The following is a 16,415-nucleotide window of genomic DNA, read 5'->3' as shown; positions in this document are numbered from 1 at the left end:
GAAAGCCAATGCCAAAATCATGTTTTTACTGTCAATCTCCAAAAATTATGGTTTTATCAAAACAAATGACTGTCCTTGGACAGGCGTTGTGGGGTGCCTAACACCTTCCTCACACGTAACCAAAATTCTAGACCTAAGAATCAAGATTTTTTCCATCCACATTAGATTAGAAAAAAAAAATGCCTTTTTTTCTTAGCCTAGGATTGGTAATTTAATTAACTAGAAACAAGTGACCAATCACACCATTGAAAAACCCAATGATTGGTGGCAACTCCACTTACCTTTGGTAATTACTTAAAATTTGGCCCAGGTTCCTACCATAACGCCAAAGGTAGACCTACCTTTCCCCAACAAGAGAGAGAGCACCTGAAGGTCCACGCGAACAACATGCATATACATCAAGAGGGGCCTCCAATAGGCTTTGCGCACGCGAGAGTTGTCGCCATGGTAGGTGGTCGAACGAAGGCATGACAGTGGCGGTCTTTTCCACTTAGCCGGTCGAGGCAGGGCATCGACAGTCCACATTGGTCCTCTTCAGTCCAATTTGTCCACTTACTCCTATTTAGTCGATATTGGTCCTATTTGGTCCCATATGGTCCTATTCGGCCCCCTATGGTCCTATTCGGTCCTATTTGTTCCTACTTGGTCCACATTGGTCCATTCTATCATATTCAGTTCACTTTAGTCCTATTTGGTCCTCCTTGTTCCCATTCGGTCCTATTTTGTCCATTCGGTCCACTTTGGTCCATTTTTGTACACTTGCATATAGGGAAAAGACATGTTTAGGTTAAGAGTACCTATTCTAAATCTAGATATATATATATATATATATCAAACCTGTAATATCTAAAATCTTAAGCATAGCATTTATTATTGCTACACTTTTGTTGAGCCACTTTAACATTAAGGCTATGAATATACAAATCTTTCGGTCTACATGTTTAAGTGAAAGTCTTTCTAAACATTAAGGTTATGAATATACAAATCTAATATTTATGGCAGTTACTCATATATTTTAACATCATTACTTTTAAATGAATTGCATGAGGTTGATTATACATTCAAACAAAAAATAATAAATAAATAAATAAACAAATATGCGTGTGTGTGTGTGTGTGTGTGTGTGCGCGTGTAACTAGACCAAATTGACCATATGGACAAAATTAGGTCTTATAGACCTAACTGGACTTAATTGACCGAATTGAGCTGAATATATTGAAGTTGATTGAATGGACTGTATGGACCAGATTGGACTGAACATGACTGAATTGACCCAAGTAGATCGAATGGACCAAACTGGACCAAATAGACCAAACTAGGCCGAATTAGCCAAGTGGACTATATGGACCACATTGGACCGAATAGACCTAACTGGACCAAATTGGCCAAATTGGACCGAATAGACCTAGGTGGACGAAAATGGACCAAATATACCTTAGTGGACCGTATAGACCAAATTGGACCAAATAGAATGAAGTGGACAGAATGGACCGGATTGGACTGAACAAGACCGAATTGACCAAAGTAGACCGAAAGGACCGAATAAACCTAACTAGACTAAATTGGCCAAGTAGACCAAATTGGATAGAATAGACCCAACTAAACCGAATTGACCAAATTGGACCAAATAGACCTAGGTAGACCGAATGAACATATTGAACCGAATAGACCTAAATAGATGGAATGGACCAAATTGGACCGAATAGACCTAAGTGGACCGTATGGACCAAATTGGACCGAATAGACCTAAGTGGACCGTATGGACCAAATTGGACCTAATAGACCTAACTGGACCAAATTGGCCAAATTGGACCGAATAGACCTATTTTGACAATATGGACCAAATTGGACTAAATAGATTAAAGTGGACTGAATGGACCATATGGACCAGATTGAACCGAATTGACCAAAGTAGAACGAATGGACCGAATGGGATTGAATGGACCAAATAGACTAAATTGGATTGAATTGACTAAAGTAGACTGAATGGACCTAATTGAATTTGAATTGAAGTGGACTGAATTGGACCAAAATTGACAAAAGTGGACCGAAGTAGACCGAATCGGATTGAATTGATGAAGTGGACCGAATGCCGATCTGTTATTAGCATAGCTAAGATTGTGTTTTGTTATAAATTCAAATTCTTAGTATTAACTCAAACAAAAATCAAACCAAAACTATAAGAGAGAAAAATATGCTACTTGTAATGGGAAACTAAAAAATATAACATCAAAACATATGAACTCAAAATAGAGTTTTAAAAATTACAATGATTCATCAATATAAAGAAGAGTTGTAAGAAAATAAAGATGGAGAGAGAGAGAGAGAGAGAGAGAGAGAATAACCACATTTCAAGAGAGAATGTGAGAGAATAATAAGAAATTTATAAAAAATAATTTGAGAAGAAAAAAAGTAAAAACCAAAATATTGTAACAAACATCAAATTATCCAAGTCATGTTATATTATGTAATAAAATAGCATTATATTCTTATATACTATCTTTATATATAATGCCTACACCAAAAATTGATTGGTGTCTTAGTCTGATGATAAAGAGCAATCATCAGGAGTGGACGACATAGGTTGAAACTCTCTCAAAAAAAAAAAGAATCTTTATATATAATGGAATAGGATAATATTTATGAAATCAAAGAGAAGAAGAAAGATAACCACTTAAAAACATAACTTAATCACATTAACCCAAAGTAGAGTTTCAAATAATACAAAAACTTATCAACTTAAAGTAGAGATGCAAGAAAAGAAAAAAAAAAAAAAATAGAGAGAGAAATAACCTTATGTATGTGGGAAAAATATGTATAGAATGAAATTGAGAATTGTAAATTTATAATAAGAGGGGGAATAAGGAAAGCCAAAAATAAAAGAAGATAAAGGAATTGAGAAAAAGTGATATTAAGATAGATAGCAATGGGGAGATGAAAAGATAAAAGGGAAGTGAAAGTATAACATTAAGTTGAGAAATTAAAAAAGGAAAAAAAAAAAAAGAGTTAAAAAAAGAAGAAGAGAGAGAACGTTGAAAATAGGTGGATGATGTGGCTGTTGATGTGACTCAACAGGAGCGTTGAAACAATAAATACTACACTTCAACTTTTGGATATATATAGATGCAACTGAGAAATTAAATTTATAGTGAGGTAAATGAGACTACTTTTATACTTCTATATATGATGAGGGAAAGAAAAACTTAAACTTTAATGATTTTGATTAGTATCCTCTTTTAAAGATTTCAACTTAATTTCTGGAATGTGATGTTTTTTTCTTGTAATATAGATATAAAATTAGAGAAAAATTAAAAATATTATGTTATACCAGATATGATTTTCTATATTTTATAGAACTATCATTAAAATACTCCTAACAGGGGTTATAAAGGTCTTAGAGAAGCCAAAAACATGAGAATGAAAACTATTAGCTCACAAGGAGTTAGTGCACAAATAATTGTCTAATAATTAACAATATAGATGTCTTTATATTGAACAAGATGTAATGGACTCATTGTTCATTAAAATACTTTTTTTGAATACCAATTGAGTATGGTAAATAAATTGGTTTCGGTTGTCCAATAACTTGGTAATTAGAGTCAAGTTGCCCCTTTTTTTTTTTTTTGAAAGGAAAGTCAAGTTGCATTGTGATTGTGTTTTTTTCTTTTGCAAGTGTGTTAAGGATGGTAAAGAGATTTAGTTGGTAGTAAGTATAAACATAAGGGCAATTGAATAATCTTTGATCGAGTGGATGATCTTTAAAAATATTATGTTATACCAGATATGATTTTCTATATTTTATAGAACTATCATTAAAATACTCCTAACAGGGGTTATAAAGGTCTTAGAGAAGCCAAAAACATGAGAATGAAAACTATTAGCTCACAAGGAGTTAGTGCACAAATAATTGTCTAATAATTAACAATATAGATGTCTTTATATTGAACAAGATGTAATGGACTCATTGTTCATTAAAATACTTTTTTTGAATACCAATTGAGTATGGTAAATAAATTGGTTTCGGTTGTCCAATAACTTGGTAATTAGAGTCAAGTTGCCCCCTTTTTTTTTTTTTTTGAAAGGAAAGTCAAGTTGCATTGTGATTGTGTTTTTTTCTTTTGCAAGTGTGTTAAGGATGGTAAAGAGATTTAGTTGGTAGTAAGTATAAACATAAGGGCAATTGAATAATCTTTGATCGAGTGGATGATCAGAAGCTTGCTTGCAGAGACAACACCACTAATGCATTACTTATAAGAACATTGGTTAGAAAATCGCGTTATTAGTATATGATATTGCAGTAGATCAAAAGAAAGCCACATACCTAGATTTTGAAAATCACTGCCCTTCCATTAGGATTTGCCTTTGTGTACTAGGGATGCAATTGAATAATATATAGAACCAATTTATCATTAAGCCTACATAATACAAAAAGTTCAAATTAACATCTTTATTTCTTTAAAAAAAAAAAAATCTAAACTGATATAAGAAAAGTCAATATGCTCACCAACCAGGTACGAAGGGAGACTTTAACCATGGGAGGCAATTGCCCCCTTAATTTTTTTGTAAAAGAGTATTAGTGTGTATGTATGTGTATGTGTGTGTGTATATATATATATGTATAAATTTTAGTAATTTTGTTTTATAAAGTTCTACTTTGCCCCCTCTTAACAGTATCATTGATTCTTTTAAGAGTAATACTATAGTCATAAACTATTCTACAACATTTTTACAAACTGTTGAAGTAGTAAATTTTTATTGGTTTGCATCTAGGCTCATTTGTAACTCTAGCATTTTCCTCATTTTAAAGAGCATAAAAAAATTTATAAACCTAAAATCTAAAACAAAATATACAAGCCCAAAAAAATTAGCCCAACAACAAAAATTACCAATAACAGTTTAAAAACAATTAAGCTCAATCAACTAATTTTACCTAAAACAAACAACTCAGCCCTTTAAAAAATTTTAAACAAAATAATTTTGTCCTTACCCAATAGCAAACACACACATAAAAAATAATAACAATAATAATAATTAATTAATTAATTAAAAAAAAAAAAAAAAAAAACTATAAGCTGTTAAGCAACAGAGCTAGAGGTTGGAGCAGCTGCAGGTAACCAGTAGCAAAGTTGCCTCCCTAACAAGTTCTGGCTCCGTCTTGTCACCAACTATATGTCTTGCTCATAGTCACATATCATTGTTAATAGTCTTATTTCGCTCTTGTTGCCCCGTCTCATTATCCGCTTGTTTTTCCTGCACGAATAAGAAATATATGTGGTTTTAGTTATCATAATATTTGCAATTATTAAAATTATGCTATAATTGATTGTAAATGAAAATTTACAGTTTTTCACAACATTTTCTTGTTATACTCAAGTCGCGTTTTTCCTTTTCATTCTCTCTCTTTTTTTTTTTTTTTTTTTTTTTTTTTTTTTTTTATAAATAAAACTGGCATCTCATTTCTAGCAATTAATAAAACTAAAATATTTGCAAATTCTATACTGTGATATTCTATATACATTGTAGTAAAATTCTCCAATTAATTAAGGAGATGATGTGGTGAGAATGAGCCATACCTTCCCTTTATATATATGATGTATGGTGGCATTCAGGTCTCCCTTCCAATGACATGTTCTTCTTTGTCCCCGTGGAAGTTCATCGTATACTCTCTTTAGCTTAGGAGTGTTTAGATTAGATGGAATAAATGTGCTTAAAGTAGGACATTTAATTACCGTTATTTCCTTCAGCAATGGCCACTCAAAGGCATTAGTTTCTTGGCTAAAACACTTCAGACTTGGCAAGTCCTCAAGCAAGATTGAGTTCACTTTGCAGAAAAAAACGTCATTTTCTTCCTCTTCCTCTCCTGCTCTTGCAAGGATTTCTTCAATTTTCTCACAGCGAGTAACTTCAATTTTCTCTAACATCACAAGCAATTTTGCTACGGATGGTGAGAACAAATATGTCAGACTGTTACATCCACTTACTTCTAACAATCTCAGGTTTTCGAAGCCCAACATCTTTTCTGGACCCTTCTTCCATATGTGCAACAAATTATCTAATTGACGTAGAATCAATTTCCTTAATTGATCAAGTACCGATGCCATGTGACTTTCCCCAACATTTAGTTCCTCAAGTTCAAATATAACTTCAAGGGAACCACAATTCTGCAAGTTAATTGATTCTAGATTCTTTAAGCACTCGATCATATGGGATGGAAAAAGAGACCGTATCTCTAAGGGGTTGTCAATATCACCAACTTTTAGATCTTTCGGCTTAGTCAAAGTAACCTACAAAAAATCAATCAAGCACTAATAAAAAAAAAAAAAAATTTCTTTTCAATTATTGTTTGTATTATTTTTTTTAGAGAAAAAGATGGTATATGACTTAATAGAAAAGCAATCAATGTCTTTTTCTTTTTATCTGATTATGTTGAATGCGTTAAGGTTATGGCCAACAAATGATTGATTAGATACCTCTTTCTTGACAGAGTAGCTTCTTTGAGATTTATCGGTGGTGCCTTGGTCTGTCACAACCATTCGACCATTATTTTTGAGACATGGTACACACTCAAGGCATTGTCCAAGAAAACCAAGGGACCTAAGTCCAGGCTCATGTGGTCTTGAATCCAATTCCCCATTGATTTTTTTCAATTTTCTTGGGCTTTGAATTTCTGAACCAATTGTTTTCAATTTGGGACAATCACTCAAATTAATATTCTTAATGGATGGCCATTCAAAAGAATAAGCTTCGATACAGAAACTCACAAGATTTGGCAGGTTTTGTAGAGTCAAGGAACTAACTTTAGGGAAAAAGATGATATCTGCTTCCTCTTCCTCTCCATCTTTTTGAAAAATGTTCCTGATTGCAGAACACAATGTTATCTGAATGCTTTGAAGTTCCACAAGTAGTTTTGCAATAGAAGGTGGGAATAAATATCTTAGATGGTCACATTTAAACACTTCAATTGATGCTAGGTTCTGAAAGCCTTTAATTCCTCGTGGAACATTCTTCCACACGTGCCCCAACTTAGATGAAGACTCTACTATTAACATTTTCAACTGAGCAAGTACTGCGATTCTTTGGCAATCTTCATCAACCTTCAGTCCTTTAAGATCAAAAACCACTTCTAGTGAATTAGCTTTCCTCAAATCAAGATTTTCTAAATCCGGTGGCCACAAGATGGTGATTGGTGAGAAGAGTTTATGAGAGATAATGGGTGTTGATTCAGAAATGGATCCAATATTTTGCTGAATGTCTGTCATATTGTGCTTTTCAAGATTAGTCATTTCATTAGTGTCAATCCTTCCAACCTGATGAATCCATCAAATTATTATTAGCATCAGCGTTCAACTTTTCAAGTTTTATTAGCATCAAATCTAGACCAGAGCATGAAATGTTAAAGAATTTATAAATCAATTTGATAAACATAAAACAACGAGCTTCTGAATGGTTTAAGCTAGTTAACTATACAACAATTTATCAAATAATAGTAATATTTTACAGATAGAGAGAGAGAGAGAGAGAGAGAGAGAGAGAGAGAATCATTCATACCTCTTGATTCAAGGATGGTTGGACAAGCTCAATGGGACCCATGTTTGTACAAAAGCCAATGAGTCTTGGTAGACCTCGTAGCTCTATATGTGTTAATTGTGGAAACATGGTCTTCTTTTCATTAAGTTCCTTCTCATCTTCTCCTTCCTTTGAGAAAATTTCTTCCATGACAACACATCGAACAATATCTAACTTTTGGAGTTGAACCAAACCTCTCGCTATGGACAACGAAAACACATTTTTCAACCCCATGCATTGACTTAGCTGAAGAGATTTGAGGTTGCCAAAACACGAAAGCTGTTGTTGGGCTTGGGCTTGGGCATCGGTAAAGGATCTCTCTGGGAATCGGCCATGGCTATGGCTATGATATATCTCTTTTAAATTACGCAATTTACCCAGTTTCAGTATCTCTAGGATAGGGAAGGCAGCACGCATAGTCTGATGTGATGTGGCATTGATTACATATTTACATCTTCACTTTTATGAACTTCTAGGTCTTCAAGCATTGAAAACCCTCTTTGTCTAACTCATAAATAATGTTTTTTAAATCTTTTATTTCAAACAAATATAAAAGTTCAGATTTCGGTAGCAGTTGAAGAAGCGTCTGACTCTCCGCAATATCACTTCCGTCACATCTTCCAAGTGCCAAACTATTTTTAAATATATAATCAAAAATTTCACGTAATTATCCGCATCAATTTCCTCCATATAACCTGCAAATATCTGAAATTTTATCATTTGATTTTTGAAGGGCAAGTCTTTTGGCAAGACCTTAATATTTGGTATCTGAATTTGTAAAGCCATCAAATTGTGGGAGAAAGACTTCAGTTCAGCAAGGCTTGCGCTTGCTCTCTTCCTCTTCTTCCTCTTTGTTGTCTTCCATAGGTTCCCAATCCACATGGGATACTCCAAGCATGTACAACTCTTCCAGCTGAGATAAACTAGATAGGAGACCAGCTGGAATTCGCTCAAGATAAAAGCATCCTGTCAAATCTAATAACTTTAAATGACTAAGATATCCAATTTCTCCTGGCAGCTTCTTGATTTTAGACCCAATAATGCTAAGAATTTCTAGTTTACTAAGTTCTCCAATTGCTGACACATCTGCTAACTCACAATCAAATAATTCCAGGGTCCGAAGGTTTTCAAAGAAATGGATTGATTGTGGTAGTGATGGTAAGGACATACCTAACATAGACAAAACCTTTAAACCGTTCATCCCTTTAAATAGATTGGGTGGGAGCAGTGTTTGCCAAGTGTGGTTGCCACATAGGTGCAATTGCAAAAGCTCGAGTTTAGGACACTCCAAGCCATCGGGATGCCTTTTCAATTCTTTGGATACAAGTGAAATTGCGGTAGAACGCTCGCATAAATCTTTCTCTGGCCATTCTTCCATTTTTTCATTATATCGTACTAGAATACCTTGATTTTCTGCAATTGATGTTGCAACATCCCGTACAACATCGTGCATTTTCACAAACTGTTCTCCTTCCTCACTATCCAACAGTAGAAATGATCTTATGAGATTCTTAAGTATTGCATGGAATCTATTTCTTGCTTCTGCCACAGTATCAATCTTTGTAAACAACCTTTGTCCCACCCATACCTGACTAAAAATTCAATGAAAATGTGTTCTGGAAATAAACAACATAGCAAAAAGCATGACTTGGCTTCATCACTTTTTAAAGAACTATAACTAAGCTCTATGCAGGAATACACCTTTGAATCAAGACCAGGAATATTTTTCGGGATAGCATTTTTAAGCTGTTGAAGTGCAGCACTCCACTCAACCTCACTTTTTTTTTCTAGAACTCTTCCACTGTTACAATAGCAATAGGTAGTCCTCCACATTCCTTTGCAATTGCTTCTGCTATTGGATGTAGATTGGGAGTATCAATACAATTACCTGCCATCTCTCTAAAAAGATTCCACGCTTCTTCTTCAGATAAGACTTCAATTTTAAAAATCTTCTGAGATTTCATCCGAGTGCAGGCTTCTTCACTTATTGAGTCAACAAGATTTTGCAACTATTGTGTTGACCTCCATAAGGAATTCCTACCGCCTCTAAATCAAGTGCATCCCTAACATCATCCAATATTATAAGAACACTCTTACTATCCATTAGTCTTTTTTTTAATCGTTTTGGTCTTGCAAGTGGATACTTTTCATCAAATTTCAGTCCTAGCATCTCACCAATTTGATCTTGAATCTTTTTCAAGTCTAGAGTCTGGACTATCCCAACTTCACCAAATAACTTATCATCTTTTGCTCTTTTTTTGACCACTTTTGCCATTGTTGTTTTTCCTATCCCCCTCATACCACATATTGCAATCATGTTGATCTTGTCATCTCTTAGTGCCTCTAAAACTTCTTTCAACGTTTTTGTTCTTGACTCAAAATCCATAATAATGGATAAAGATCCCATTCCCGGTGGAGGAGGACGTGACACTTTAGCAAATTGTCCATCCTTTAGAAGCCCATCAATTTCCAGAGTCTTCTTCTTAGCATTCCTACTCAAGGAATAACTACGTAACTTCAGATTGGGACACCATCCATCCAAGCACATCTTATTCGCTTTGACATCTTCTTCAAGGAATCTCTGCAGTTCTTCACTGATGTTGTCCACCTTTTCGACCCAACTCTGAACCTCAGTTGCAACTATCTCTCCCTTCCTTTTGGCTGCGTCAATTTCCAATTGAACCCCATGTCTCTTGTTACCCAGCTTCTGAAATTGATCTTTGAGATTCTTGATGTTGCTATTTGGGTAAATCATATTGCCAATTTGTTGTACGATTCGCTCCAGCAAGTTTGCTTCAATTTTTTCTATATTTGGTTTGATAATTTCCATTTCTTTGCTTTCTTCTTTTGGATTTATCTGTAAGAAAGAATCAAATTAGTAGTGTGCTTGCAAAAAACCCAAGAGAAAAGGAAGTTCATAGTGATGATCCAACTGAAGTGGACCAACTGATTAGATAGTTTTAGCGTAGTAATTATCACCCAACTTTTTAGAATGGTGTCCTTTAATTCAATATACCTTGGGATAAGTAAGTTGGTGCAGTGCTATGTGCATTTACAATTTCTATTAGAAAAATTGCTTCACAAACTAATCGATTTTGAACACCCAGTGGCCACGCCACGTTAGGACAAATATATATATATATATATATATACATATATAATTGATTTGTTATTCACCTTCTTTTAATGGGTTTAACATATTGACTAAACCAAAAAAGAAGTCTAAGAAATAGGAATACAATAAAATGTTACAATATTTTTACAATATCTTTATTTTTAGCTATGGACCTATGGTGGGTTCTAGTCTAATTTATTATGTTATTTTAGAGTAATTTTATATTTAAAACATTTTCACAACAAATCCTAGGTGGCTAATTGTTATTGGTTTTAAACTTGACCAATCACTTTAAATTGTGCATTAAAAACAAAACAAACAAACAAAAAGCCAACTAAAGATAATTGTGCGCAAAATAGTGAATTTTGGCTTACCAAATTTGACTAAACCAAAAAAAGATGTCTAAGAACACAATAAAATATTACAACATTTGCACAATACTTTTTTATTTTCAGTTGTGATAGGTCCTGGTTTTATATATATATATATATATATTTTATGTACACAACATTTTTACAACATAACCTAGATGGCAAATTGTTATTGGTTTTAAACTGAGACCTCCACTTTAAATTGTGCAATAAAAAAAATAAATAAATAAAGCCAACCCAAGAAAAATGTGCATGGAACAATGAATTTTAGCTCACCCAATTTGACTAAACCAAAAAAAGAAAAAAAAAGAAAAAAAAAAAAAAAGAAGAAGAAGTTTAAGAACATAATAAAATGTTAGAATATTTTCACAATATCTTTATCTCTAGCTATGGCAGGCCTTGGTTTGATATTTTATTATTTATTTGAGAGAAATTATACCCCCACAAAATTTTCACAACAAATTCTAGATAACAAGTTATTACTAGCTTTAAACTGGACCCACCATTGATGTCACTTTTTCTCTATTAATAGTAGTTTGCTACCAATTATTTGATGTGAAATTAATGTGAAAATGTTGTAGACTTTTTATTTCATTTTGATCTATAAGGAAGAGATATCAAAAATTGTGAATATATTGTGACAACAACAAGATGTTACAATATTTTCACAATACATTTATTTTACTTTTGTTTGTTCCGGTCTCATGTTTTATTATTTTATTTTAATCCATAAAAAATTGACACCTCAATAATTGTGAAAGTTTGTTATGTAAATACAACAATGGTATGTTAGATTGTCAGCACATATAAATATTTAGAAGAAAAAAAAATCCAGCTAAAGAAAAATACAAAATGGTGAGTTTTACCTCACCAAATTGACTAAACCAAGTCCCTATAGAAAGAACTCCTCACTCTTTTTATATTGTTAGTTGAAAAAAAAAAACCCCCCAATTTGATCTAATAAAATCTAAAAATAAAAAATTAATAATAGCAAGTCCAACAACAAAAATTAGAAATTTGTTGAGCTTAAATCTTAGAAAAAGACAATATTAAGGGTGCAGTAAAATATAAATACTAAAAAAAATTAGGTGTGAGGTGTAGAACAATTGGGAGTGAAAACAATTTTTTTTTTTTAATGATTGTATTGTTGTGTTGAATTTTTAATAGAACAATGTAAAAGACACAACAAAAATTCTTCCTAATGAATTACAAAAACCAATAAGTTTTCAAAGTTTTGTTGCATTGTTAAGTAAAAGAATTGAAAGGATAACAACTAATAAATAATAAATTAAAGTATTCTAAGCAATAATAATTAAAGTTCACTTAAAAACAATAATTAATAACTTTATTATAGTAAGGATTTTCAAGATTTGTTAGCAACAATAATTAATATTTTCATTATATTAAGAAGGGGAAAATGTACATTCATCTCACTATGTTTGGGGTAGTTCACAATTGGGTGCAAGCGCTCATGAACGAGTAGGTTTCTTCGTGGGAAGTACGCCTCAGCCTTGGAGTGGACCGGGCGTAGGGTGAAATATGGAGTTGTCAACTAGATTAGATCTAAGAACCATATTGGGCCTTTTGGGCCATTTTCTTACATGAATAAGTTTGCATACCAGATTATGGGTCCAAAGTTTAGGTATGATTTGGAAAAGTGTTAGGCACCCAAGACCATTGGGCTTGTGGGCCGGCCTCCATTATGTGTTATTAGATCATATTTAATTAAAAAGTTTATTAAGGTAGCCCTAATCCTTAACCTAAACATACATCATTCACTTAAATGAAATAACACAAACAACATGTTAAAGATCAGACAATAACTGAAAAGGAAACACATTAAAACCAAATCAAATAGATTAGATTAAAAATGAAAAGATAAAAAATAATTAAATCACAAAAGGAAAAATATCACAAATAAAAAAAAACATGGCAAGATTGACTAGAACAAACATGGAAAACAATTAAACACAATTAAACAACCTAAACAGAGCCAAACAAAATCAAATAACATGTAAGAGATGATTAAAACAATAAAAACAAGATTCTTATCAAATTTGAGTTCAGGATGCGTATGTATCCTTTAGGACAAAATTCGAAAAATTGCATTTTTATAGATTTAATCAAGCAAAGATGCTAACAAAGAAAATAAAGAAGCATGTTAGAAACCTTAAAGACTAAACTAACATAAACAAAACAAAACAAAGCATCAACATAAACAAATGATCATGAAACAAATCAAATAAGTATAATATACTACATTAAATAAACAAACATGTCAAACTTACTCATAAAACTAGATTATAATCAGCCCAAAACTAGATTAATACATTTCAAAAGAATCATGAACATCAAACAAATCAAATATAACAATTAGAAACTATATCAAAAACTCATGTGAATAATATTAAACAAAGGAAGAGTTCATGGTAAGAACACTCAACTTGCTTAAGATTTTGAGTTTGGAGTTTGTTTAACCGACCCCTCAGTGCCTATAATACAAAGATTAGATTGAGAGAACAAGAGAATTAAAAAAAAACAAAAACAAAATAGTTTTTTAGGAATCACAACTCAAGAACAAGATTATAATTGAAAAGGTTTTAGAACTAACTAAAGAGAGTTTATTTTTTACCTCCATCTTCTCTAAAAACCTAGTTCATCTTTTCTAAACATCGACAAAGCAAAGGTCACTCCCTTATCTTTAAAACCAACTAATTTCTCCCTTTATGTTTGAGAAATTAGCAAATACCTCCAATCTGTTACTTTTTCAGTTAAATTCACTGAAATTACAATGATTACAAATGCAATCTAAGAAAACAACAGTGCAATTCTCAACTTTTTCTCTTCCTTGTGGTGTGTAACTAATAATTTCTTCAAAAAAATTGTTAGGTTAAACTAAGAAAGTAACAAATTAGGGGTATTTTCTCATTTTCCAAAAATAGAGGGGGAAATTGGTTGGAATTATGAACTACCCTAAACATAAAGGGGGGAAAATGTGTTTTCTCCTATTTCTATGCCCAATAAAGTTATAATTTATTATTTATTCTCTTGGTAGTACTATGGATAAATTTTTTATAAGGAAACCACATGTTTCCACAAGATTCATCTCTTACCTAAGATTTTTCTTCTTAGAAAACTTCTATTAACTTGAAAAATCTTCATTCGGATCATGGGTTACAACTCATGTGAAAGGATCTATCTTATTATCCTAATGATCAAGATGAAATAAAAGAATGTTATTTACAGTAAGGTCATTGTCATCCTCTTCAACACAAATTTGAATGAACCCCCTAAAAGTATTTTTGGAGACGCCACTGTCAGCACCCACGAGTATCCAATTTTCAACATATTTTTAAATTAATCATTCAAATGTCACCACTTATCAGTTACCACACAGAGTACATATTAAACTAATTTGATTAGATTACTTTTAAACTAGTTTGGTAGTCCACTTTCTCCCAAAAAAAAAAAAAACCAGTGATGTTTGTAGGGGGTTAACGGATCATTTTACCAGTAATGTAATAATCAAATCCCCCCTACCCATCATAATTTTTTTTTTCCTTCCTTTCTAATTTCTTTATTTATTATTATTATTATTATTATTTTTTGGTAAAATGCCTTGACACCCTACACTTACACTTCCTAAACTTTTATTTTAACCAATTTAGTGCATAAACTTTAGTACTATAACAAATAGACCCCTTTAACTTTTATTTTAGCCAATTTAATACGTAAACTTTGGTGTTCAAACAAATAGGCCCCTAAACTTTTATGTTGTTGCAGTAAGATCCTTTCATTTTTAATGTTGTTGTTATGTTGCTATGCTTTGAAACTCAATGGAACCATTTGACCTTATGCAACCAAAACGAAACTGACTTGATCCGAGTAGAGAGTTGTCTGTAGCGGGTCACTAGCGGTCGAGTGGCGGGTTAGGGATTTGTAACTCGATGGTAACCAAACCGATCAACCCACTAGCATAATGCTTACTAGAAACCGTCCCCTCCTCCTCTTTCTCAATCACATATTTGTCAAGATCTGAAGAGATCTTAACTAAATCCTTTAAGATTCGAAAACTCAACTCACTAGTGCTCCTTTGTTGGTTTTAACCAAATTTGACTGTCATCCACCCAAATTGGAACTAACTCGATTTATGGTTAGTGGCGGTTGGTGATGAGTCTCTTCTTTTGCCACCCAATGTTAGCAGGCCAAGTCCTTGTTGAGCACAAATTCAACTCAAACTGACCCATAGACAGCCCTAGGTGCAAGTGTGTGGCCGACACATGGAGGCTTGGATAGTCATGTAAAGGTGTGTAGTAGGACTTTTTGGTGGAACATGAAGGCCCATGACCTCTAAACTCTCTTTTGGTAATGATTTTTTCCCTCATGTATATTTTTTTCTGATCTCTTGACTTTTTTATTTTTTTATTTTTTATTTTTTATTGTTGACCTAAGAGTGGTTGGAAGGCTTGGATATGCTAGTAGAGATTCTAGAGAACAACATTATTGGTAAGGGTATCGAGAAAGAAGAGAGGGGGCTCATATTATACCAGATTATAGTGTAGAGGAAAATATGGAAAAGAACATAACAAAAGTAGCCACAAAAAGGGGGAACATAATGTGTTAGGTTCTAAGGTCTTAGGATTTTATGTATTTAGAACTCTAATTTGTAATGTTGGCAAACCATGATCAAAACATTGTATTTAGTCTTATTTAGACTTGCTCAAAGTTGGTTTAATATGTAAAGTTGGAATCGAGTGGCTGCAGAAGTACTTGGACTTTCGGCCTGGCTCGATCGATCGAAGAATAGACTCGATCGATCGAAAATCGCACAGGTTGAATTTTCTGCAGAATTTCCAACTCAGCCCTACTTCATTAAACGTTTAGGGTTTTATGTTTTTACCCTAGGTATATAAACAAACCCTAGCACGTTTTTGGAGGTTGTCCATATTGTATTGTTCTCATACATTGCTGTTTTGTGTGAATCTCTTGTGAGATCTTGAGGAGCTTTCCTTTACACAAAACTTAGGGTTTTCATGGTGAGATGATTTCAACATCTTGAAGATCATTACTGTTGCAACCATTGGAACTTAAAAGAAAAGCAAGCGGGGAGCTTGTAGCTGATTGAGGAATTCAAGAAAGAAGTAGTCCGTGGATTCGGAGCCTGGCTGGTCGTGTCAGGAAGTTTTACTGGTGGGTAGCATATTAGGAAGTCGAGCGGGGAGCTTGTAGTCCTTTTGTACGAACTTCAATTCTTTCATAGTGAATTCAGGTTAGCCTTGAGGATCGGTGGGTCAAATCCTCCCCAGGTTTTTACCGTGTGGTTTCCTGGGTGATCATATCTTGTGTTATTTATTTTCCGCTGC

This window comes from Quercus suber, unplaced genomic scaffold, assembly GCF_002906115.3.
Source record: "Quercus suber isolate HL8 unplaced genomic scaffold, Cork oak 2.0 scaffold_263, whole genome shotgun sequence".
Taxonomy (NCBI): Eukaryota; Viridiplantae; Streptophyta; class Magnoliopsida; order Fagales; family Fagaceae; genus Quercus; species Quercus suber.
The sequence above is the reverse complement of the archived record's forward strand: the minus strand, read 5'-3'. Positions refer to the sequence as shown.